Source organism: Aquarana catesbeiana, linkage group LG01, assembly GCF_042186555.1.
Source record: "Aquarana catesbeiana isolate 2022-GZ linkage group LG01, ASM4218655v1, whole genome shotgun sequence".
In the NCBI taxonomy this organism is placed as follows: Eukaryota; Metazoa; Chordata; class Amphibia; order Anura; family Ranidae; genus Aquarana; species Aquarana catesbeiana.
Genome location: NC_133324.1, coordinates 346,203,907 through 346,227,956, shown reverse-complemented (window position 1 = coordinate 346,227,956; position 24,050 = coordinate 346,203,907).

Sequence of the window (24,050 nt, the reverse complement as noted above, 5' to 3'; positions counted from 1 at the left end):
ATAGTCAGAGATGTCCTGGTTCCAACACAAAAGGCTGGTGTCTTGCTGATAGTTCCCCCGGCGGATAAGGACCCCCCTCTACTGCGCAGGCGCAGCGCTTGCACAGGAGGAACAACAAGGGAGCCGCCGAAAAGAGCCGAAGCTGAACACCTGAGTCAGCTGTACACGGCGCCTGCGCACTACATTCTACTCTATGTCCACGTTAAAGCCCCACGATCCAAGTGGACATAGAGTTAGAATAATAATATGCCGAGCGCAGCGAGGCCATGCCTGAAGTGTGGCGAGCGTAGCGAACCCGCGAGGGGCCTGTTACAAACTCTTTTTTATTAAAATAGTCTTCGCACGCAGGCGCTGTGTACAACTGACTCAGGTGTTCAGCTTCGGCTCTTTTCGGCGGCTCCCTTGTTGTTCCTACTGCGCAAGCGCTGCGCCTGCGCAGTAGAGGGGGTCCTTATCCGCCGAGGGGAACTTTCTCGGCAGAACATCGGATCAAACTACATCAAAATTGCGCATGTGCCCAAGAAACAGACCGGCATCCTTACAACAAAATAATGAATGTATAAGAGCCACAGTCAGAGTTATCAGTGCTAATATACATAGTGTGGGCAAATCAAATAGCCATCATACTGCAAAAAGATCAGCCCATTAAAATAATACTAAATGTAAGTAGAATACAGGTCATAAGGTTCAAAAATAAATAAATAGAAGTGGGGACACGCATTAGGCAGGCACGGCAGGCGAAGCACTTCCCCACCCTCCAGGGATGATGCCGTCACCATAACCGAGCACAGTACACCTCGCATCAGCTCACAGGTCATCTCAAATTTAGGGACAAAAGTGTACAAAAATGAAATACAAGAATTAATAATTCATGATAGCAGATTATGATTATACATTGCAATCCACATAAACTGCACACAATGACATTTACAAAGACATGCAAACCTTAATCATCAATTTACATATCCTTTTCGCATACCCCAGAACTAAATCCCTCAAGAAAAGGTCTGTAACTTAAAATACTATTGAGGCTTGGTAAATTGGTGGCACTTAACTCCATAATCCAGCGAGATTCGCTCTGGAGAAGGAGTTTATTCCAATCTCCACCTCTCGCATTGGGATGAATTCTATCGAGGATTAAAAAAGAAAATTTAGGGGTTTTGCCATCATGAAGATCTCTAATGTGTCTACCAAGTGGCAGGTCTGGGTTAGCTGTAATTATACTTTTTTTTTTTCTCAAAAAAGTTTTATTAAATTTTTCATGAATACAGGGTTTAGTCAGTATACAAATTGATATACATTACACAAGAAGCAAAAAGGTAGAGACAATTTAAAGGCAGATTGGCCTAACATGAAAATAACAGGAATATGTGTCTCATTGGTAGAGGAACAAATAGGCACAGGTGTAAATAGGAATTGAAATTATTAGGTGCACGTTTACTTTAGGAATAGGATTGCAATAAGAGAATTGGGGCAATCATGGATGTTATGTTAGGTCCACACCGTCCGAGTTTGGCCCAAGAACCATCCACCTCTAAAAGGGAACTTTCTGTGGATGGGAGGGCTTCTGGGTGCAGGTAGATCAGAGTCAAATATAGAACGGTGTGGTAGGGTAAAGCAGCTAGTCTCGTGAGGGAGCACCATTATAAAGGTGCTTTTAACAACGGAAAGAAGGTGAGTGGGGGGGAGGGGAACCAGTGACCTAATAGAGGCGTGTCTATGCTATATGACCGGGGGGTTCAGAGATAGAGTGGGTACGTTCCATCAGCGGTTGCTGAGAGAGGGTTTAGTGACCCGTGGGGGGCTATTGGGTTGCGCGCAGGGTGTGGGTATCGTGGATGATATAGGGGTGGGCATACAAGAGAGTTGGGTTTCAAGTTTTCATGGCAGAGGTGGTGAAGTGGCTGGAGGTGTATTCTGAGTCGTGGAATGTTTGTAGTGGAGCCAGCATGCCCACGTGGTGTTGAATTTGGTCGGATTATCATGAGCCTGACTTATGAGTTTTTCCACGTCCGCTATTCTGTCTACTCGACGGATCCAGTCGTTCACTGTTGGGGGGTAGTAGTTCTCCAAAGGAGTGGAACGCAGAGGTTGGCTGCATTGATAAGGTGCAGTGAAAGTGATTTTTTATAGGAACCAAGGGGGGCCAGGGTGTGGTGTAAGAGATAATGTGCGGGAGAGAAGGCTGGTGTGTAGGTGGTTATTTGCGAGATTAGTTGGTGGATCGCTGACCAAAAAGGTTGAATGATGGGACAGTCCCACAAAATGTGAAGAAGGGTGCCGCGTGCTGCGTTGCATCTCCAGCAGGTTGGGGGTACGGTTGGGTGAAAATGGTGAACTTTGTCGGGAGTCCTATACCATTTTGAAAACAGTTTGTATCTATTTTCCTGTGTTGAAACGTTTATTGAGCCTTTGTGTAGGAGAGTAAAGATGCGTTCCCATTCAATGGGAGTGAGATCCAGAGAGAGGTCTGACTCCCATTGTCGTACTATTTTATCCTCCTTAACTTTATGACCCGAGTGTAACAGAGAGTAAATGGAAGAGATTAGGTGGCCCTGAGGTTCCGTACTGGTGCATAGGAGTTCAAAAGGTGAGTAATCTTTGTGCCAGTGAGTGGTAAGTTTAGAAGAGGAAAAGAAGTGTCGTAATTGTAGATGTTTATAAAAGGGGATATTGTATTCTGGGATTGTGGTGGAAAGCTCGTGATGTGGTAGGAGTGATCCATTTCGGAAGAAACGCTGTGCTCTGGCATGTGAAGTGCGTGCATCAAGAGTTAGGTCTTTAAGTGTGAGTCCTGGAGGGAATTCTGGGTTATTTTCTAGGGGTGTCATGGGACCAATGGAGGGAGTGATATTAAGTGTTTTACTAGCTGTTTTAAAAATGGAAAGAGTGGCTCCAATAAGTGGGTGTGTCGTGTATTCTTTGGGTGTAGATGTGATTTCGATCCACGGTGAGTTTGTTATTGGTAGATTGGCAAAGGAGTCTTCTACAGTTATCCAGTCCTTGGTTAGACGGTGTACGTGCCAGTCTACCACCCTTGTTAGGTGGCAGGCCCAGTGATATTTTTGAATGTTTGAGAGGCCTAAGCCTCCCAGAGGTTTGGGTAAGACCAACCTATCCCAGCTTAGACGTGGGGTCTTGGAAGCCCAGATGAAGATTCTGCACATATGTTTGTATGACTTAAAGAAAGAGGACGGTAATTTGATGGGAATTGCTTGAAGGAGGTAAAGAAGTCTAGGTAAGATGTTCATTTTGATAATGGCGATTCTGCCCATCCAAGAAAAGGATCCCAGATGCCACTTCTGTAGATCACCTTGGATTGACATGAGCATCGGTGAAAAATTGCTGGCATAAAGGTCATTTAAAGTGGATGGGATCTTAATTCCTAGATAGGATATGGCATGCCGTTCCCAACCGAAAGGGAAGTTAAGTTTACATTGGGACACAGTGGCATTCGGCATTGTAATATTGAGGGCTTTTGATTTTTCAAAATTATTTTTTAGGTTGGATAGAGATTGGAAATGCGAGAAGTCTGCCAGCAGATTAGGGATGGTGGTGATGGGATCAGTAAGGAACAGTAAGATGTCGTCAGCGTATGCGGCCATTTTGTATTGTTTACGATTAATTTCTACGCCTTTAATGGAGGGGTTATCTCTGAGTTTGCGGAGCATGGGTTCCATGGGCAAGATAAAAATTAGTGGGGATAGGGGGCAGCCCTGCCGGGTTCCATTGGAGACAGAAAAGGCGCTTGACAGGTTACCATTAATTCTGATTCTCGCCGTTGGAGATGAGTAGAGGGCCAGAATCATCTGTAGCATGCGGGGTGGCAGGCCTATCGCCCGTAGTGAGGCTTCCATGTAATCCCAGGCCACCCTGTCAAACGCCTTCTCTGCATCGAAGGAAAGGAAAAACCCTGGAGTGGAGGTTTTGGAGAGCCAGTGATGGATGTTCAAAGCTTTGGTGGTGTTGTCCCGAGCCTCTCTACCTGGGACAAATCCAGCCTGGTCTAATGATATAAGGTTCGAGATGAGGGGTAGAATGCGATTCGCCAAGGTTTTGGCGTACAATTTTAGGTCCACATTAAGCAATGATATTGAGCGATAGTTCGATACTAGTGTGGGGTCCTTGCCAGGTTTGGGGATAAGAGTAATATGTGCTTCAAGAATATCTTTGTGGGCTGTCGAGTCGGGTGTAAGGTTGTTAAGGGCTTTGGTGAGATGGGGGACAAGAATAGTTGGGAATGATTTATAGTAGCTGACCGATAGGCCGTCCAGACCAGGGCTCTTGCCTGTTTTCATTTGTTTTAGGGAGAGAAGGATTTCTTCCGTGGAGAGAGGCCGGTCTAGTCTTTGAGAGTCGTCTAAAGAGAGGGGGGTTGGACTGTATTGTGCTAAAAAGTCTGTGATAGCCGTCTGACGGTCTACGTTGTTTTCAATGGTGCGTGTAATTGGGAGGTTGTATAATTCAGAAAAGTAGTGTACAAATTGGTCCGAGATATCCTCATTAGTAACTGCTGCATCACCAGATGGGCGGTGTATTTTATGGATCGTCTGGGCAGCCCTCTTGGTTTGGAGGGCTCTCGCCAGGAGTTTGCCTGCTTTGTTGTTGAATTCGTAATACAGCTTTTGCGTCAGTGCGAATTTGCGTTTTAGAGTATTGTGTGTGTCTAGGAGTTCCTCCCTTGCCGTAGTAAGGTCTGCCAAGGAGGATGTTGCTAGAGACGCCTTGTGTGCCTGTTCTAATGCGCGAATGCGTGTAGTCAGTTCGGTAATGCGCGCATTCCTGTCTTTGTTCCGTTGCGCTGCTATGGACAGCAATTTTCCCCGCACAACGCATTTATGTGCGGCCCAGGTGACCGATGGTGCAACAGTTTCTGAGGAGTTTTCAGTAAAAAAGTTAGAGAGGCACTTAGTTATCCGTTGTATGTTGGTGGGGTCAGTCAATAAAGAGCTGTCGAGCCGCCATATGTGGTTCTTGGGAGCCGCTGTAGGCAGAAGCAGTGTCATAGCTATGGGGTTATGGTCAGAGAGTAGAGAAGGGTCAATGGTAGCTTTGGTGAGATAAGTCAAATCTTTCTGGGAAATAAAGAAATGGTCCAGTCTAGTATATTTACCATGTGGGGCCGAAAAGAAAGTGAAGTCCTTCACTTTAGGATGCAGTGTGCGCCACGTGTCATGGAGTAAGTAAGTTATTAAGTTGCAGTTTAATAGCTCGGAGAGCCCTGTATGTCAAGGATGAGGTAACGTTTGAGGTGTCCATGGAAGGGTTAAGAGCCACATTAAAGTCGCCTCCAACAATTAGTGTGCCAGTTCGGAAACTGGTAAGATGTTGGAGTGTGGTGCGGAAAAAGGTCACTTGCTTGGTGTTGGGGGCATATATGTTGGCGATTGTGAGTGGTTTACCGTATAAGGAGCCCTTAATAAAGAGGAATCTGCCATGTGGGTCTCTTTGAACTTCAGTAACCACAATGGGGCAATTTTTGGAAATCAAAATGATTTCGCTTTTGATTTTGCCTCATTGTTGGAGGAATGATATACCCTGGGGAAGTTGTTGTTCTGTAGTTTAGGGATAGCGTCTGTTCAGAAGTGTGTCTCTTGTATAAGTGCTATCTGGGTCTTTGATTGTCGCAGGCAGTACATGAGTTTGGACCTCCTTTCAGGAGTGTTGAGACCCCTAATGTTGAGTGAGTAAAATTTGAGGGAGTTCATGTGGGGTTGTGTGCCTTTTTTCTGGGGGTTGGTTGTATTTGTGACTGCCATTTCTTGGAGTCAGGGGATGAGAATAGGGAGATACTAAGTGGGAAGTGCCTCCGGAGGGTGTGGGTAGTGAAATTAAGGCACGCCAGTCACTGGCGAGAAACCGATGAGGTGTGGAGAGGGGTGTCCACAGACCTCAGAGATATTATGTATCGGTGGGGTACAGGACGTGGACGGTATGCGTGTCCCTTTTAAAGGTAAAGCGCTCCGGCCCGTGCCTGTGTGGGGGTTGGTCTAACACAAGGCAGTGAAGAGGATGCAAAAGTAAAGCAAAAATAAGAAACTAAAAAAGAATAAAGTAGAATCCGATGTCCGCCGCCACAGGATGGTAGATATTATTGGTGAAGGAGAGTGTTAAATGTGTATGTTGGGGGTGCCCAGGCTGGAGTATGGTGTCAAGGACATTGTAGGGAAGTGTATGATTAGGCAGGTAACCAGCATCTTGTGAGACCAGCTGTCAGCCTCAGCCTGGGTGGGCCGGTATAGTACCCACCATGTCAGCCCCCCCGGGATAGCCAGGGGAGCCAGAAATGGTGAGTATCAGTGCTTGGGCCAAGAACTGGTGCCGTGACAAGAAAATTACTATAACATTAACATTGATAATGAAGCATAAGGGAGTAGCAAAGGCATGAGGCCCTGGAAATCAGAGGAAGCATCTTGCTAGTCTGAGCATTAAAGCATCCAGTATAAGGTGACAACAAAATCTTACAATGCAATAAGATAGTAAACTAAGGATAGTGAGAACCACATTATGAGAAACCATTTATGCCATATTTAAGTGTGGGGGAGAAACACATGAGGAGTAGGTTGCGTCTCTGTCAGGCCATAAGAGATCCTCAGACAGTAGGTACCTGTTGTGACGATCTTTGCAATAATGCAATCAGAGGTATAGGTTGGCCGTTGAGCAGAATGTGTCTCAGTCCCGGACTCCTGTCAAGAACCAAATTGCGGTGTCGGCAACTCGATCGTAGATGTCGGGTCCGGCTTCGTGAGCGCCTGGAGAGGTGTCGTAGTGGCATGAGTCACATTCTTTCGGTGGAGAGGGAAGAAGTGGATATAGCTTTTTGAATGGTCCGTGTTGTCCTCAAAGTTGTCCCGCTGTTTCGAGTGGATCTCGGCATTGTAACAGGAAGCGAAGAGCGGTGCCTAGCCTGTCGTCATCTCTGTAGGGGGCGGAGGTACATGCCGCCTGGGATTCTGGTAGTTGTAGTAGAGGTCCAAAGGCGTGTTGCCGGGCAGATTTCAGAGTTCAGCAGCGTACTTGGAAGAGCTGATAAAGCCTCGATTAGGGAAAGTGTTCCGTGGTAAAGTAGTAGTCCATGCCGTGAGGTTAGAGAGAGTGCGTTCAGCCATCTTGGATACTGCTAGAGAGATATGAGGAGAAGCAGTACCGAGGGGGGGTCCCGATCGTTCATTGTGCAGATTTCATGAAGCAAAAAATAAAATAAAATAAAGGAAAGAAAAGGAAAAAACTCATGGAATCCTCAAATAGGTTGGAACAGAGTTAAGGAAGTCCAGATAGTGTGCCTTTTAAAGGGGCCCAACGGGGCTAACTGAGAGTACCAGCTGATTCACAGCACACACATATCAACGGTCCCTGCAGGCTCTCCTGGATCTAGGCGACTCTGGAGAGAGGGGATCCCTGTAACCGCGGGGATTGGTTTGGCCTCTTAGGGCAGAGGGGGAGCGTCCCCTACGAAATCTGGAGGTCTGAGTTTCCATGGGTTCTTCCCGCAATGCGCCCTTGCTGGATGTCAGTGGGCGGAATGCTGCATACCAGTTAGGAACTGGTATCAGTGGTATGCCAAATATGTCACAAAAGTGTGGCAGGTCCTCGGGCACCTTTAGGAGGGCAGTGCGGCCATGCGTAGAGGCAGAAAGGCAAAATGGAAACTTCCATTTATAAGGGATGTTCCTCTCCCGCAGGGTATCCAGTAGGGGTTTAAGGTCTCTTCTATGCTGCAGTGTAATGCTAGATAAATCTTGGTAGATTTGGATGGGTGTGTCATCATGGAGGATTTGTTGTTTTCCCCTGGCTTGTCAAATTATTTCTTCCTTTAACTTGAACTCTACCAGACAGCATATGATGTCTCGTGGGGGGTCGCTCTCTCTGCCTTTAGGGCGCAGGGCACAATGTATTCTTTCCATGAGGATGGGGGTCTGAGGGGGCCTGCGGAGTAGGTTGTTGAAGAGATCAGTGACTGCATGTGCGATTTGATCGCCCTCTATTGACTCTGGCATACCGCGGATCCTGAGGTTATGGCGCCTGCCTCGATTGTCGAGGTCTTCGATGTGCCTCTGCATGTCCCGCATTTGCAGTGTGTGCGAGTCAATGCAGGAGGTGGTAGCTCGGAGGGTTGATTCATGGCGGTCTGACACCTTCTCCACCTTGTGTACCCTGTCATTAAGGTCGCGTAAGTCGAGCCTCAGCTCTGAGATGGCTGCGGAAAGGGTGTCCTTAATGTCGTCCGCAATGGAGCGGAGATCTTGCAGGTTTAGAGGGGGTTGAGGACCAGGCTCAAGACGGATTCCCCCTCCATGAGGGAGAATATGTGGGGGGGGTTGAAAGTGGTGGATCAGTCAGTGGTAGCGGCTGTGTATGGGAGCGGGAGGGTCCATGTTGAGAGGATGCCATATTGCCCCTGCCAGTCCAGAACATCTCCGGGATGTTATGGCTCTGTGTCCCTGAGAGAGCCCTGGGGGAGTGAGAACGGGAGGCAGATGAGGTCCGGGAAGCTGTCCCCATCGTTTTAGTGATGTCGGTACTATGAATACCTCCGGTATTTGATGGCTTTCTCCTGTGGCGGCTGGAGCTCAGGAATCAAGCGACCGTCTTCATGCCAGGTCAGGCCACGCCTGTAATTATACTTTTAATGTGTCTCCCTACCCTTTTAGGAAACTCTAGTTTCGTTTTGCCAATATAAAAACTCTGGCATTGACATTGTAGCATGTAAATTACACCTGTGGTCTTGCATTTAGAAAAGTGCTGGGGTTTAAATGTTTTACCATTGGGTAGCAAAATGTGGGGTCTAGTATGCATATACTGACATATGGTGCAGCCCCCACATGTAAATGTACCCAAGCGCTTACATGGATCTTTCCTAAATTCCCCTACAAATCCAGTATGTACTAATTTGTCTTTTAACGATGTAGCTTTGCGAAATGTAATAGTCGGATGCACTGATATATGGGGACATAAAAGGGGATCAGCTTGTAAGATCTTCCAATGTTTCTTGAGGATATTTTTTATTTTTTTGTGCTGATTGCTAAACTTGGTTATCACTCTAGTATGTTGTGGTTTTGTCGGGATGTACTTATCCTTTGGGAAAAGTAAATCAGGTCTGGATTTGTTACATGCCAGCCTATACGCCTTTTTAAGGCAAGTATGAGAATAACCGCGTTTGAGCAGACGATTTTTTTTAATGCATCGGCCTCAATTTTGAAAGAGTCAAATGTGGAACAATTCCTTTTGAGCCTAAGGTATTGACTGTATGGAATAGAACGAATGAGTGATTGCGGATGAGCACTTGACGCATGGAGGATGGTGTTCCCCGCAGTGGGCTTCCGAAAAAGCTGTTTCAACATCAATAGCCACCAATAAGCTGTCTGGATTTAGAAAAACATTTTTGAGAATCTGTAAGAAATGTATAGTATCTTTTATGTGAGATGGGAGGTTTGTGACATGGGGCCTAAGAAATGCATCAATATATTTGCTTATACTAAGTATTTAATCGGAGATGTCTGTAAACTACCCAAATCCTCCCACAGACATCTAGGAAAAAATAAGAGGCGCTTTCAAACAAAAAATCAAGTGTATTAAACACAGTGATGTTGTGACCCTCTACACATGTGTATGTGAACACTAATGCAAAGGTGAAATCTATAAACAAATCTACACAAAATGTATATAGGTGTAAATGTACCAGCCAGATCAGTGGTCAAATAAAAAATAAGAGGCGCTTTCAAACAAAAATCAAGTGTATTAAACACAGTGATGGTGTGACCCTCTACACATGTGTATGTGAACACTAATGCAAAGGTGAAATCTATAAACAAATCTACACAAAATGTATATAGATGTAAATGTACCAGCCAGATCAGTGGTCAAATAAAAAATAAGAGGCGCTTTCAAACAAAAATCAAGTGTATTAAACACAGTGATGGTGTGACCCTCTACACATGTGTATGTGAACACTAATGCAAAGGTGAAATCTATAAACAAATCTACACAAAATGTATATAGATGTAAATGTACCAGCCAGATCAGTGGTCAAATAAAAAATAAGAGGCGCTTTCAAACAAAAATCAAGTGTGTTAATCACAGTGATGGTGTGACCCTCTACACATGTGTATGTGAACACTAATGAAAAGGTGAAATCTATAAACAAATCTACACAAAATGTATATAGGTGTAAATGTACCAGCCAGATCAGTGGTCAAATATCGCTCAACACAGTGATGGTGCGACCCTCTTAATGTGTATAAACCTTAAATGCAGTGTAATCTTAGGAAATACATATCTCAATACATTTCCAGTGATAAAACCTATCCTGCCACTTTATATCATGCTGTACATGCAAAAAATATTATTACCAAATATATCCAAAAATAAAAAATACAAAATACAAATTAACTCAAAAAATATAAATCAGTCCACAATAAAACGTGACCACACACGTGAGAAAAATGTGTCCAAATAAAGTGGTAATAAATCTTGATAAAGCACAGGTGATGTTGTGTCTCCTCCACCTCTCCTCTTGTGTGCAGTGATTCCACTCCCTCAAGACCTATACTCACCGACTTAATTTGCCAGCACTCTCATGCAAGGCAATAATCGCTTATCTACCATACACCAAGGTAGTAGGATCAGTCGTTGTTCCACAGTGAATTTTTCCAACCCGGTCCACATGGAAAAAAATAATATGTGCTCCAATAGTGTAAACCAGTATCACACATTTATTAAAATCACCGCAATCTTCAATCAGTACACTCACATGTAAAATGATAAAATACAGCTCAAATAAAGTACAAATCACATCAAACGTAATTCCAGTGGATCCAAATAAAACAAGTGGTCACGGTGGACCCGAGGTGTGCTGGTGCAGGGTTATCAATCTCACTCCTCCCTTGGATGTCCTCTGTCCCTCCGTGTAAACAATGCTCCTCTCCTTCAGTGTGGCTCACAGTGCTGCACATCACGTCTCACAGCCACGCCCCCGACGTTTCGTCATAGGTTGACTTATTCATGGGATAGGCTGTGCTCCCTGCCACTCATCCCTTATATGCCTATCTAGCTAACGCTCATTGGCCGGCTCATCGCGCATGCGCACATCTCGGGTCCCCGTTATGTGAATTACTCTGAGAGCTCCGGTACACAGCATAATGGGAATCAGGCATTCTAGCGATGTGAACTGATGTTTGCAGAGAATCTCTTGTTACGTGAGGTGTCATGCAGATACAGCTGACGCTCCAACTGATCGCTGCATGTCACATCACATAGTGAAAGTAGCATTAACACACAGCACAACACAGTATTAACCCCTGCAAATGCCGCTCTCACATTACTTCCTGAATGTTTTGTGTTGTTCACACAGATACATACATCCACATGGTGAGAAACTTCCTATCTAAATACACTGGAAATAATCAATCCCCCCCTCACCTCTAGGTATAAGCCATCCATATGACTAGATGTTCTCATCTATAGTGGGTATAGATTATATGTGTGTACATCTAAACTCAAATCTAAAATAGAAAGGTAAATATGAAACAACAAAAAGTGTATAAAATCCCTTATCACTAGTAAGCATGTTAAATGTATCCAAATTGTATATAAACTGAGAACCCAGTGAGTTTATATTCAAAATAAAAAGAAATAAAATCGATATTTATAATATGAGGTAAAATCGATATTTATAATAAAAGGGGCCTCTACATATATGGCCCACCACGCTATATAGGGTAGTGATTGAATCTAATTCTAGACATGTATCTACTGTCTCTGTAGATACAGGTTCCCCTTCACTCAGTGGTTTATATATAATGCTAAAGATGCTTAAAGTACATATAATTAAAAGTAATTAAAAATCATTGATAAAACAATTCAGGTCTAGTTCTATATTTAACCCCCTCGGGGCCAGACTCTTCATTAAAAATATCCACCGGGTTTCTCTTTGGGATAGATTCCTAACTCTGTTGGATCCCCTCCACGAGGGATGGATCACATCTATCCCACAAAACTGCAGTAGAGAGGGATCCTGCTGATGTTTTTCCTTAAAATGTAGAGAAACGCTATGGTATTTATAACCATTCTTTATATTAGTTAGGTGCTCAGAGATTCTAATCCTAAGGAGTCTCTTCGTTCTCCCCACATAGAAAAGGCCACAAGGGCACCACATTAAATATACTACATGTGAGGAGTTGCAGGTGCTGAACTCCCTGATCTCAAAGGACTCACCATCTCTATTGGTTACACTCTTTATCCCTCTGTGACTTACTTTCACCGTTCTGCAGCAGATACATCTCCTGCAGCAGTAAAAGCCCCTAAAATCCAACCTCAGGTACTTATTCCCTGGTGGGTCCAAAATTTTCCTGACCACATGGTCACCAAAACTGGGGGCCCTTCTGTATATAAACTTTGGTTGGCTCGGTAGCACCTCTCCCAGGTGCCTATCTCTGCACAGAATATGCCAATACTTCCTGAAAATGCCTTCTATATCCTTATACTGGCAATGATATCCAGAAATAAATCCAAACTGATGTTGGTTGTCCTTTACTACAATTTCCTTTTTATTCAGACACTGTTCCCTAGGCATTTCTGCTACTTCTTGAATGACTACATTCAGTCCTTCCTCCCCATAACCTTTTTGTATAGATTTATTCTTTAGGACCCCTGCCTGCTCAAAGAAATCTTCCAACTGTGTACAATTTCGAAGCACCCGCAACATTTGTCCCTTCAGGATGTTTCTTATCCATGCTGGGTGGTGACCGCTTCTTATTGATAAGTAGCTGTTGCGGTCAGTAGGTTTGAAGAATACCTTTGTCCTTAATGCATTCTCCTCTCTTATTATCGTAACATCCAAGAAATTAACTGAGTGATTACTGATTTGATGCTCCAATTTGATATTATTATCATTAGTATTGAGTTCACGTATAAACTCAATCGCCGATTCCTCTGTGCCCTCCCAAATAAATAGGAGGTCATCTATAAATCGTCTGTAAAATAATAATTGAGGTCTCCTCTGGCTGAATACTTTTCTGTCCTCCCACTCAGCCATGAACAGGTTGGCGAGGCTAGGAGCATATTTAGCACCCATAGCCACGCCAACCTGCTGAGAATAAAATCTATCATTACACCAAAAATAATTATGGGACATGCAAAAATCCAATACATGTCCCAAAAAACGTTTCTGGACCCCCGGGATATCATCCCTTTTACTCAATGCCCAATTAAGAGCCAACGCAGCATCCTCATGTTGAATAATGGTATATAAGGAGGCTACGTCAGCCGTTACCAAATATACCATTGATGGAGTTTCTAATCGGACCTCATTTAGTAGATTTAATAGACCACTAGTGTCCTTCAGATAGGCTCTGGTAGCTTTAACACTTGGCTGGAGGAATTTATCCAAGTATTCCCCTAATCTGGCCGTTACAGAGCCAATCCCATTGACAATGGGGCGAGGTGGTGGGCACTGTGCGTTTTTATGCACCTTTGGCAGGGTGTATATAATAGGGATTCTGCAGGCACTCGGGACCAGGTATCTCTTCTCTTTCAAATTGAGTGCATCTATTCTATAGCCCCATTCCACCAAAGCCTCTAGTTGTGCTCTATATGCCTCAGTGGGATCAGAGGGTAACTTACTATAGGTAGTACTGTCCCCCACCAACTCCAACAGTTGATTGAGATAAAATGACTTATCCAGTAATACCACCCCTCCTCCCTTGTCAGCAGGTCGAATTATAAAATCTCTATTTTCTTCCAAGGATTTGATCCCTTCCCTGATATACTGGGGATTCACTCCCTTCCGTGGAACTAACTTCTCAATATCATTTAGTACAAGGCTCTTGAAAACTTCCACAAAATGATTACTTGGGTTCTGGGGGTTGAAAATAGATTTATTCTTCAACCCCATATCCATTTTATTGGTTGGTGCCACAGATTTCATTGTGGATACCACCGGATGGCTTAAAAAATATTTCTTGATATTCAAGGATCTAATGAATTTGTGTGTGTCAATATAGACATCAAACTTGTTCATTACCTTTTTTGGGGCACATTTAAGACCCAAGTTCAATATGTTGAGCTCCTTATGATTGAGCTCAACCTTGCTTAGGTTATAAATGCCCGTACTCATGCATCCCTCAGTCTTTTTCTTGGATTTCTTAGATTTTCCTGCCCTACATCCCCTCCTTCTCCTTGGGGGGGCACATTCTCTTTGTTGTATCCTCGGGGGGGTATCTGTCTCCCTCCTCCTTTCTGGTAGGCCCCACCTGGATTCCTCCTCGGTGTTCCCCCGTTGTCCTAAAAAAGGAACATAATCCGGTTGCTCTTGCCTTACCAAAGGTGAGAACCTATTATAGAGGGGCACATCCTCATAATATTCTGAGTATTGTTGAGGCGGGGGATATTGTTGCCATTGCCTATAATCCTGTGGTGTACTACCTCTATAATTCCGGGGTGATGAATAGTCATAATATCCACGTGGATATCCTCCTCTTCCCCGTGATGGGGGCCTCGGGGACTGGTGGTACCCCCTTCCTCCTCTTCCCCGTGATGGGGGTCTAGGGGAATGGTAACCATCTCCTCTATAGTGATCCTCCACTATATTCCGACCCTTCTCATTCGATCTTGGTTCCATTGCAACAGCTCCATCTTTACCCCTATTAACCACTTTTTTATTATTATTATTATTCGTAGTCTCTGGTTTTTGTAGGGGATTACTGGTCCCCCCCGCCGCACCGCTATTGGCAGCTGGGTCTCCAGTATTATTATTCACTGACGTCTGCCAGGCATAGATTTTATTAGTTTTAAAATCATTAGAATCTCTATTAAATTTTTTTACCTTTTTTTTTGCGTTTCTCTATCAATTTTTTCTAATTTTTTCTTTATATTAACATTGAACTCATTCATTTGATTGGTATCCTTAATAGGTTCCAATTTATCTTGTAATGCTTTAATTTTTTCATTTAACATGCTTAATTTAATCGGTTTCCTTTTCAGGACTAATCCCTGTAATTCCCTGCCTACTTTATTGAAAAAATCAAGCCATTCATTCATGAATGACTGATCATTCAATCCATCCTGAGGTGGAACTTCCCACCTCAGGCTCCTAAATATGAGGTTCTCTCTCTGGTAGTGTTCAAACGTGAACACATCCCACCATGCTTTTACTTGTTTCTCCAGTAGGTTCTCCAGTGTTTTTAGCACCGTAGAAAAGTCTTCCTCATATTCAACCATAGGCTGATCATTAGAAAAGACTGACTCAGGGTTGAGTTGCCTATTGGCTAAGAAGCTAAATGTATCCATGGCTGCGGGTGGTAAAAAATAAAACGTATAAGTAATAGGTATTATAAATGGTATACCGCCCTTCACCAAAAACTAATACCTCCACCGCGCCACTATGTTTCACAAACTGAATGTGAATGTGCTCAAATCGCTAGAATGCCTGATTCCCATTATGCTGTGTACCGGAGCTCTCAGCGTAATTCACATAACGGGGACCCGAGATGTGCGCATGCGCGATGAGCCGGCCAATGAGCGTTAGCTAGATAGGCATATAAGGGATGAGTGTACTGATTGAAGATTGCAGTGATTTTAATAAATGTGTGATACTGGTTTACACTATTGGAGCACATATTATTTTTTTCATGTGGACCGGGTTGGAAACATTCACTGTGGTACAACGATTGATCCTACTACCTTGGTGTATGGTAGATAAGCGATTATTGCCTTGCATGAGAGTGCTGGCAAATTAAGTCGGTGAGTATAGGTCTTGAGGGAGTGGAATCACTGCACACAAGAGGAGAGGTGGAGGAGACACAACATCACCTGTGCTTTATCAAGATTTATTACCACTTTATTTGGACACATTTTTCTCACGTGTGTGGTCACGTTTTATTGTGGACTGATTTATATTTTTGAAGTTAATTTGTATTTTGTATTTTTTATTTTTGGATATATTTGGTAATAATATTTTTTGCATGTACAGCATGATATGAAGTGGCAGGATAGGTTTTATCACTGGAAATGTATTGAGATATGTATTTCCTAAGATTACACTGCATGTAAGGTTTATACACATTAAGAGGGTCGCACCATCACTGTGTTGATCGATATTTGACCACTGATCTGGCTGGTACATTTACATCTATATACATTTTGTGTAGATTTGTTTATAGATTTCACCTTTTCATTAGTGTTCACATACACATGTGTAGAGGGTCACACCATCACTGTGTTTAATACACTTGATTTTTGTTTGAAAGCGCCTCTTATTTTTTATTTGACCACTGATCTGGCTGGTACATTTACACCTATATACATTTTGTGTAGATTTTTTTATAGATTTCACCTTTGCATTAGTGTTCACATACACATGTGTAGAGGGTCACACCATCACTGTGTTTAATACACTTGATTTTTTGTTTGAAAGCGCCTCTTATTTTTTCCTAGATGTCTGTGGGAGGATTTGGGTAGTTTACAGACATCTCCAATTAAATACTTAGTATATGCATTATAATTTAAAGGGGCTGCTTCATAGTGGGTGTGGGAATTCAATTCCCCACGTGGGTTATTGTATAGATTGATTTTGAGCACATTCACATTCAGTTTGTGAAACATAGTGGCGCGGTGGAGGTATTAGTTTTTGGTGAAGGGCGGTATACCATTTATAATACCTATTACTTATAATATATTTGCTTAGATTATCAGTAATACTCCCTCTACCGGAAATTATGGTTCTTCCGGGAGGGAGAGGGGTCTGTTTGTGGATTTTTGGTAAGCAATACAGGGTGGGGATCCTAGGATGCTTCGTACGAATAAATTCCCATATATACTTATCGATGACGCCTTGGGAAAAGGCGTCATCGATAAGTGTATAGAATGCCTCATAGAACTTGTCAATTGCATTTCTGGTGATTCTTTGGTACCAAGCTTCATTATTCAAAATTTTCAAGCACATTGTTCTATATTGCATTTTGGACATAATGACTATATTACCCCCCTTATCAGTCTGTCTGATTGTCAGAGAGTGTTGTGCGCATAATAAACATAACGCAGAAAGCTCTTGATGAGAGAGATTTCCACCTTGTTTATGCTTATGCATTTTTTTGATGTCATTGGTAGCACAATTAAAAAATGTTGCCAAGTTTAGGTTTTCAGACAAGGGGGGAAATCTGTCAGCTTTCCATTTAAAAGCTGGCATTGGAATAAAAGATTCACAACTAGTATCAGAATTCACATCAAGAGTCGTTTCAATATCTACCATATCAGTTACATCAGAGGGATCTGATTCCTCCAAGAGGCTCACCAAAATATCAAGAGCATCGTCAGTCTGTGTGGGATCAATGGGTACAGGATCCATAGGTTTAATGTATTTTGTATAAAGATTTTATACAATTCCCTTATTGGGATTTGATCCCATGAAGGCGATTTTTCTATCCACGAACAAAAATACAACACCTAACTAATACAAATTTAGACCAACCAGACACTGACAAAGTGGATACTCTCAGTGTCATAAACCTTTCTGACTATCAACTATCCAAAGCTGAACATTCCCTTCTTGGTAAAGGTCTCGGATTTTGCCCAACTGCAAACTCTGACACCTTTGACTTAATTAAAGACATCCAATTGTTTGCGAGAAAATTATTTTATAAAAGTATTTATACAAAAAATATTAAACCTATGGATCCTGTACCCATTTATCCCACATAGACTGACGATGCTCTTGATATTTTGGTGAGCCTCTTGGACAAATCAGATCCCTCTGATGTAACTGATATGGTAGATATTGAAACGCCTCTTGAGGTAAATTCTGATACTAGATGTGAATCTTCTATCCCAATGCCAGCTTTTAAACAGAAATCTGACAGATTTCCCCCCTTGTCTGAGAACCTGAACTTGGCAACATTTGTTAATTGTGTTAGCAATGACATCAAAATAATGCATAAGCATAAACAAGATGGAAATCTCTCTCATGAAGAGCTTTCTGCTTTTCGTTTATTATGCACTCAACACTCTCTGACAATCAAACAGGCTGATAAGGGGGGTAATATAGTCATTATGTCCAACATGCAATATAAAACAATGTGCTTGAAAATTTTGCATAATGAAGCTTGGTACAAAAGAATCACCAGAAATACAATTGACAAGTTCTATGAAGCATTCTATACGCTTGTCGATGACGCCTTTTCCCAAAGCGTCATCAGTAAGGGTATATGGGAATTTATTCGTATGAAGCATCCTAGGATCCCCACCCTGTATTGCTTACCAAAAATCCACAAACACACCCCTCTCCCTACTGGAAGACCCATCATTTCCGGTAGAGGGAGTATTACTAATAATCTAAGCAAATATATTGATGCATTTCTTAGGCCCCATGTCACGAACCTCCCATCTCTCATAAAAGATATTATACATTTCTTAAAAATTCTCGAAAATGTTATTCTAAATCCAGACAGCTTATTGGTGGCTAATGATGTTGAAACATTTTATAGTAGCATAATAGCAGCCATACAACATATACTCTCCCAACCACATAAGGATGACAAAAAAAAATCCATCAATTTATCATACCAGCTCTTGAATATATTTTAACACACAATATTTTTACTTTTGATGGGTCCCACTACCTCCAGGTACAGGGGGTCGCTATGGGGACATCTTGTGCCCCCTCCAATGCGAACCTGTACCTGGGGGAGAGGGAACGTTCTCTTTTTGATGATGATGAGCTGACTCCACTGATGAGTAACATCACTGTGTGGTATCGTTATATTGATGATGTGTTTGTTGTTTGGGAGGGCACCATTGAGAGTTTGGATGCATTCATGTTGGCCATCAATAAGAATGTCTTCAATCTACACTTTACATCCAAAAAAAGATTACTTTTTTGGATGTCACTGTTTAGAAAAATGAGGCTGGTGGTCTCTCCGGTGGGCTTTTTCGGAAGCCCACTGCGGGGAACACCATCCTCCATGCGTCAAGTGCTCATCCACAATCACTCATTCATTCTATCCCATACAGTCAATACCTTAGGCTCAAAAGGAATTGTACCACATTTGACTCTTTCAAAATTGAGGCCGATGCATTAAAAAAATCGTCTGCTTAAACGCGGTTATTCTCATACTTGCCTTAAAAAGGCGCATATGCGGGCATGTAACTAATTAAGACCTGATTTACTTTTCCCAAAGGATAAGTACATCCCGACAAAACCACAACATACTAGAGTGATAACCAAGTTTAGCAATCAGCACTAAAACATCAAAAATATCCTCAAGAAACATTAGAAGATCTTACACGCTCATCCCTTTTTATGTCCCCATATATCAATGCATTCGGCTATTACATTTCGCAAAGCTACATTGTTAAAAGACAAATTAGTACATACTGAAATTGTAGGAGAATTTAGGAAAGATCCATGTAAGCGCTTGGGTACATTTACTTGTGGGGGCTGCACCATATGTCAGTATATGGATACTAGACCCCACATTTTTCTACCCAATGGTAAAACATTTAAACCCCAGCATTTTGCTAATTGCAAGACCACAGGTGTAATTTACATACTACAATATCAAGGCCAGAGTTTTTATATTGGCAAAAACGAAACTAGAGTTTCCTAAAAGGGCAGGGAGACACATTAAAAGTATAATTACAGCTAACCCAGACCTGCCACTTGGTAGACACGTTAGGGATCTTCATGATGGCAAAACCCCAAAATGTTCTTTTTTAATCCTCAATAGAATTTATCCCAATGCGAGAGGTGCAGATTGGAATAAACTCCTTCTCCAGAGAGAATCTCGTTGAATTATGGAGTTAACTGCCACCAATTTACCAGGCCTCAATAGTATTTTAATTTACAGACCTTTTCTTGAGGGATTTAGTTCTGGGGTATGCGAAAAGTATATGCAAATTGATGATTAAGGTTTTGCATGTTTTTGTAAATTTCATTGTGTGCAGTTTTTGTGGATTGCAATGTATAATCATAATCTGCTATCATGTATTATTAATTCTTGTATTTCATTTTTGTACACTTTTGTCCCTAAATTTGAGATGACCTGTGAGCTGATGCGAGGTGTACTGTGCTCGCTTACGGTGACTGCATCCCTTGAGGGTGGGGAAGTGCTTCGCCTGCAGTGCCTGCCTAATGCGTGTCCCCACTTCTATTTATTTATTTTTGAACCTTATGACCTGTATTCTACTTATATTTAGTATTATTTTAATGGGCTTTTTGCAGTATGATGGCTATTTGATTTGCCCACACTATGTATGTTAGCACTGATAACTCTGACTGTGACTCTTATACATTCATTATTTTGTTGTAAGGATGCCGGTCTGTTTCTTGGGCACATGCGCAGTTTTGATGTAGTTTGATCTGGCCTTTTGTGTTGGAACCAGGACATCTCTGGACTATGCTGACGCTCATGCGCAGTTGGACAGTGTTATTCTGTTGACGTAATCCTTGGTTGCCGTGCTCTTGCGAGGTTTCGATGGTATCACGTCCTTTTGCTGGCATGTACTTGCCAGTAAAAGACAGACGTCGGCTAATGTGACGCCACCTACGGAGCGGGCACTGATATGTAAACTAACATAACATTGTTGTCATGATGCCCTGTCATTGGCGCGCAGGCGCGATGATACCTATAGTTGGTAAATTACATTACGTCCCTGACGCTGGTCCCGTTCATTTTACATATTCACACGCTGTGGATGATCACAACAGAATTCTCCACAGCTGTTGTTTGGCCCGCACTGCGCAGACGCCAGCGTCTCTCCAGCCTATATTAACTGCCCTATTGAAATGTTTATTGTCCCTGCTGTTCCCTGATGGAAGGATCCCCTTCTACACTACTGACAGCATCCTAAGGTATTTACATGGACTGATTTTTGTTTGATAGTCTACCGTTTTGATACTTCTTGTATTATGACTATCACAATTTCAATTAGTATTAACTAGTATTATCTACTAAGCTTATCTTAGCAATTGTGGCCCCATGGATTGTGGTTTTATTTTTGTAGAAACATAGAGGAAAAGTGGTTATTTACTTTTCCTCTGTTACCTTTGGCAATGATGGCATTGACTCTTTATGCCCTAATTGGAGGTTAATGTTTAGATGCCTCTAATATATATTTAAGTGGCTAATTGTCAGTTAACCCATGCCATTCATTGCAGTCCCTCCTATCGCATACCATATGCAATTCATCTAAATATCGTCAAATAATATATTATATTTTACAATTCTTATTTTTTATTTTATATTAATTGCACAGGTAATCCACCATTTTCCTGTCCACCTCTGTGTCCATATGCAGGCAATCTGCAATTACAACATCTTGCTGTGATTGCCGCTTGACAACTACTTCCTGAACCCAGTGGGTATCTAACCACTACGTGGTCTTATAGGATGGCCTTAGTCTGATGTTTGGACCGTACTTCCTTCCGATCTGGTTTATATCCATCAGTGAATCAACTTCCTTTTTGATACCAGGTTATATTTGTGTTTTTCTTTTTTATTTGAAGAGGGAGTTATGACCACATGGGTGGGGGGCGGCGTGGTTGGCACTTCCCCACCCTCAACGATGCTCACTACATGTCCTTTGTAATTATGTTTCTCAACATGAATGTATGGGAAGAGGGAATGCCTCTGAAGAAAGGACAAGATCCTGAAATACGTCGGGTGTAATTTCTATTCAGGAGATAATACCAGTGTTATTCTGTACTTATTGTATTTCTTGATATTGTTCTTCAACAGTCAAACTGCAATGTTATGCAATTATTTGGCTTTTTACAATATTTAATAAATTACATTTATTACAAACAAATATTTGGCCATGCACCGATACCTAGTTGCCCTCAAAGTCCCAATCCTCTCTGGGGGACCCTTTCTCACATATTTATGTATGGGATGGTGGCAACACCTTAGTCCACTTTTGGTGAAATATATTTTTTTGGAGCTAACGCTATAACAAAACGAACTAGCGTCACCCTTGACACTAATATGCCCCGTACACACGGTCGGATTTTCCGATGGACAATGTCCGATCGGAGCGTGTTGTCGGAAATTCCGACCGTGTGTGGGCGCCATCGGACATTTTCCATCGGATTTTCCGACACACAAAGTTGGACAGCAGGAGATAAAATTTTCCGACAACAAAATCCGATCGCGTCAATTCCGACCGTGTGTGGCCTGTTCCGACGCACAAAGTGCCACGCATGCTCAGAAGAAATTCCGACACGGGACAGCTCGTTCTGGTAAACTTAGCGTTCGTAATGGATAAAGCACTTTCGTCACGCTGCAATGTTCAAAATGGTTTAATACAGCGCACTCTCTTCTTCTTTATAATGTGACAAGAATTAAGTCGTTTTGATGCTCATATTCACACACACTTCTCACAAACTTTTTTCGTTACTATTTATCGGGATTCCCTCAATATATTTTGATTTCTCACATCTGACAACATATTTTTTTTTTTTTTTTTACTTTAATGTAGAATCTTTTTTTGTGTTTCTCTTTTTATTTTATTTTTTTTTTGGTGATTTTGATTTGTACTCCCGAAAATGTTTGTGTGTTTTTTGTGACAAGTTCCCACAACACCATTGATATGTTGTTCTATTTAATCTGTAGGAGATTATTTGGTGTTGTTGTCCCTTGTTAATTTCACATTGTACTTTAGAAATGTACCTGAATACTCACCAACAAACTGTCCTTTTTGGATGAAAACACACACAGGAGAGTAGAATTTACCTAAAAATATTTTATTAAGGGGTCACAACTATAAACAAAGAGGGAGGCAATGCTGGAGAAACTGCAGAAGTGGGCGAAGCCTTGGACTCCCAGGGCAGACATCAATTATTTAAAAGCAAAATTGGTGGCCCGAGGAGTCCATATCTAAGGGAGGGCAGTCTGGTCCAGAAGTCCCAGAGATCCGGAAAGCAGCAGATGACATCTGTGTCCCCAGGCTGTGGTCATACGAGAGACTGTCAGACCAGACTGAACCCAGGGCCATCACTCTTTGGTCTTCCTTCCACGCTTCCTTCCAGCCTTTGGCTGTGGTGGTGGAGTTGTGGCAGCAGGAGGAGGAGGAGGAGGAGGAGGAGGATGGTCCATCTCAATGACATCCGTCTTGGGTGTCAGTTCCCCACTCAACCCCTTACGAAGGACTTTATAAATCAGGTCCTCAGAAATCTTGCGTTGGCCCTCCTGCATGCCCTGCAATTTGGTGGACGCCGAAGCCTCCTGGATCAGCCTGTACGCTGAATCCTGCACAGGACTGGGAGTGGCCTTCCTGGCCCTTTTATATGGCAGGCGGAGGGGAGGGACCTGAGACTCAGTCAGGCTGCGACTTGTCCCTGGCTTCTCTTGGCTAACACTTAGCCCCGCCTCCTCCTGGCTGCCACTAATCCCCGCCTCCTCCTGACTGCCACATTCCACAACCTCCTCCTGGCTGAGGTCTTCCTGTGTATGAAAAAGGGACATAGTTTTAGTATTGTTTTCATCAATCACACATAATTTTCACCTCCTGACTGCTGCAAATTCAATGTTAACAAATATAACAGAGTATCCTTCTGAGCCCAGCATTTTGCATTCTTGTCCCAATTTTGGGTGCCCACTACTGTGTATTGATATGTAAAACACTTTCAAGCAGCAATTAGTGATCAATAATAACATCTAGTAAACATCATTTATTTATTGCCCAGAAATCTGTAGAAGAATGCTATACCTGACTCCAGCCTGGCTCCTCCATTTCTTCCTGGCTGGAAGGCCCAGGTTGGACATCAGAAGCCTCAGCTGGTGTGGAAGGAAGCGTGGAAGGAAGAGTAGAGAGGGATTCCCTGACTTCAGTGTGGTCTGACAGAAATCGCAGTCTCTCATAGTACCACAGCCTGGGGACATAAACGTCATCTGCTGCAGCTCCGAATCTCTGGGAATCTGTGACCTTCTTGCGCTCCCTAAGATAAGTGCTCCTCAGGCCACCAATTTTAGCTTTTAAATAAGGGATGGTTACTATGGGGACCACCGGCTTCACCAACTCCAGCAGTTTCTCCAGCGCTGCCTGCCTCTTCTGTTTGTGAT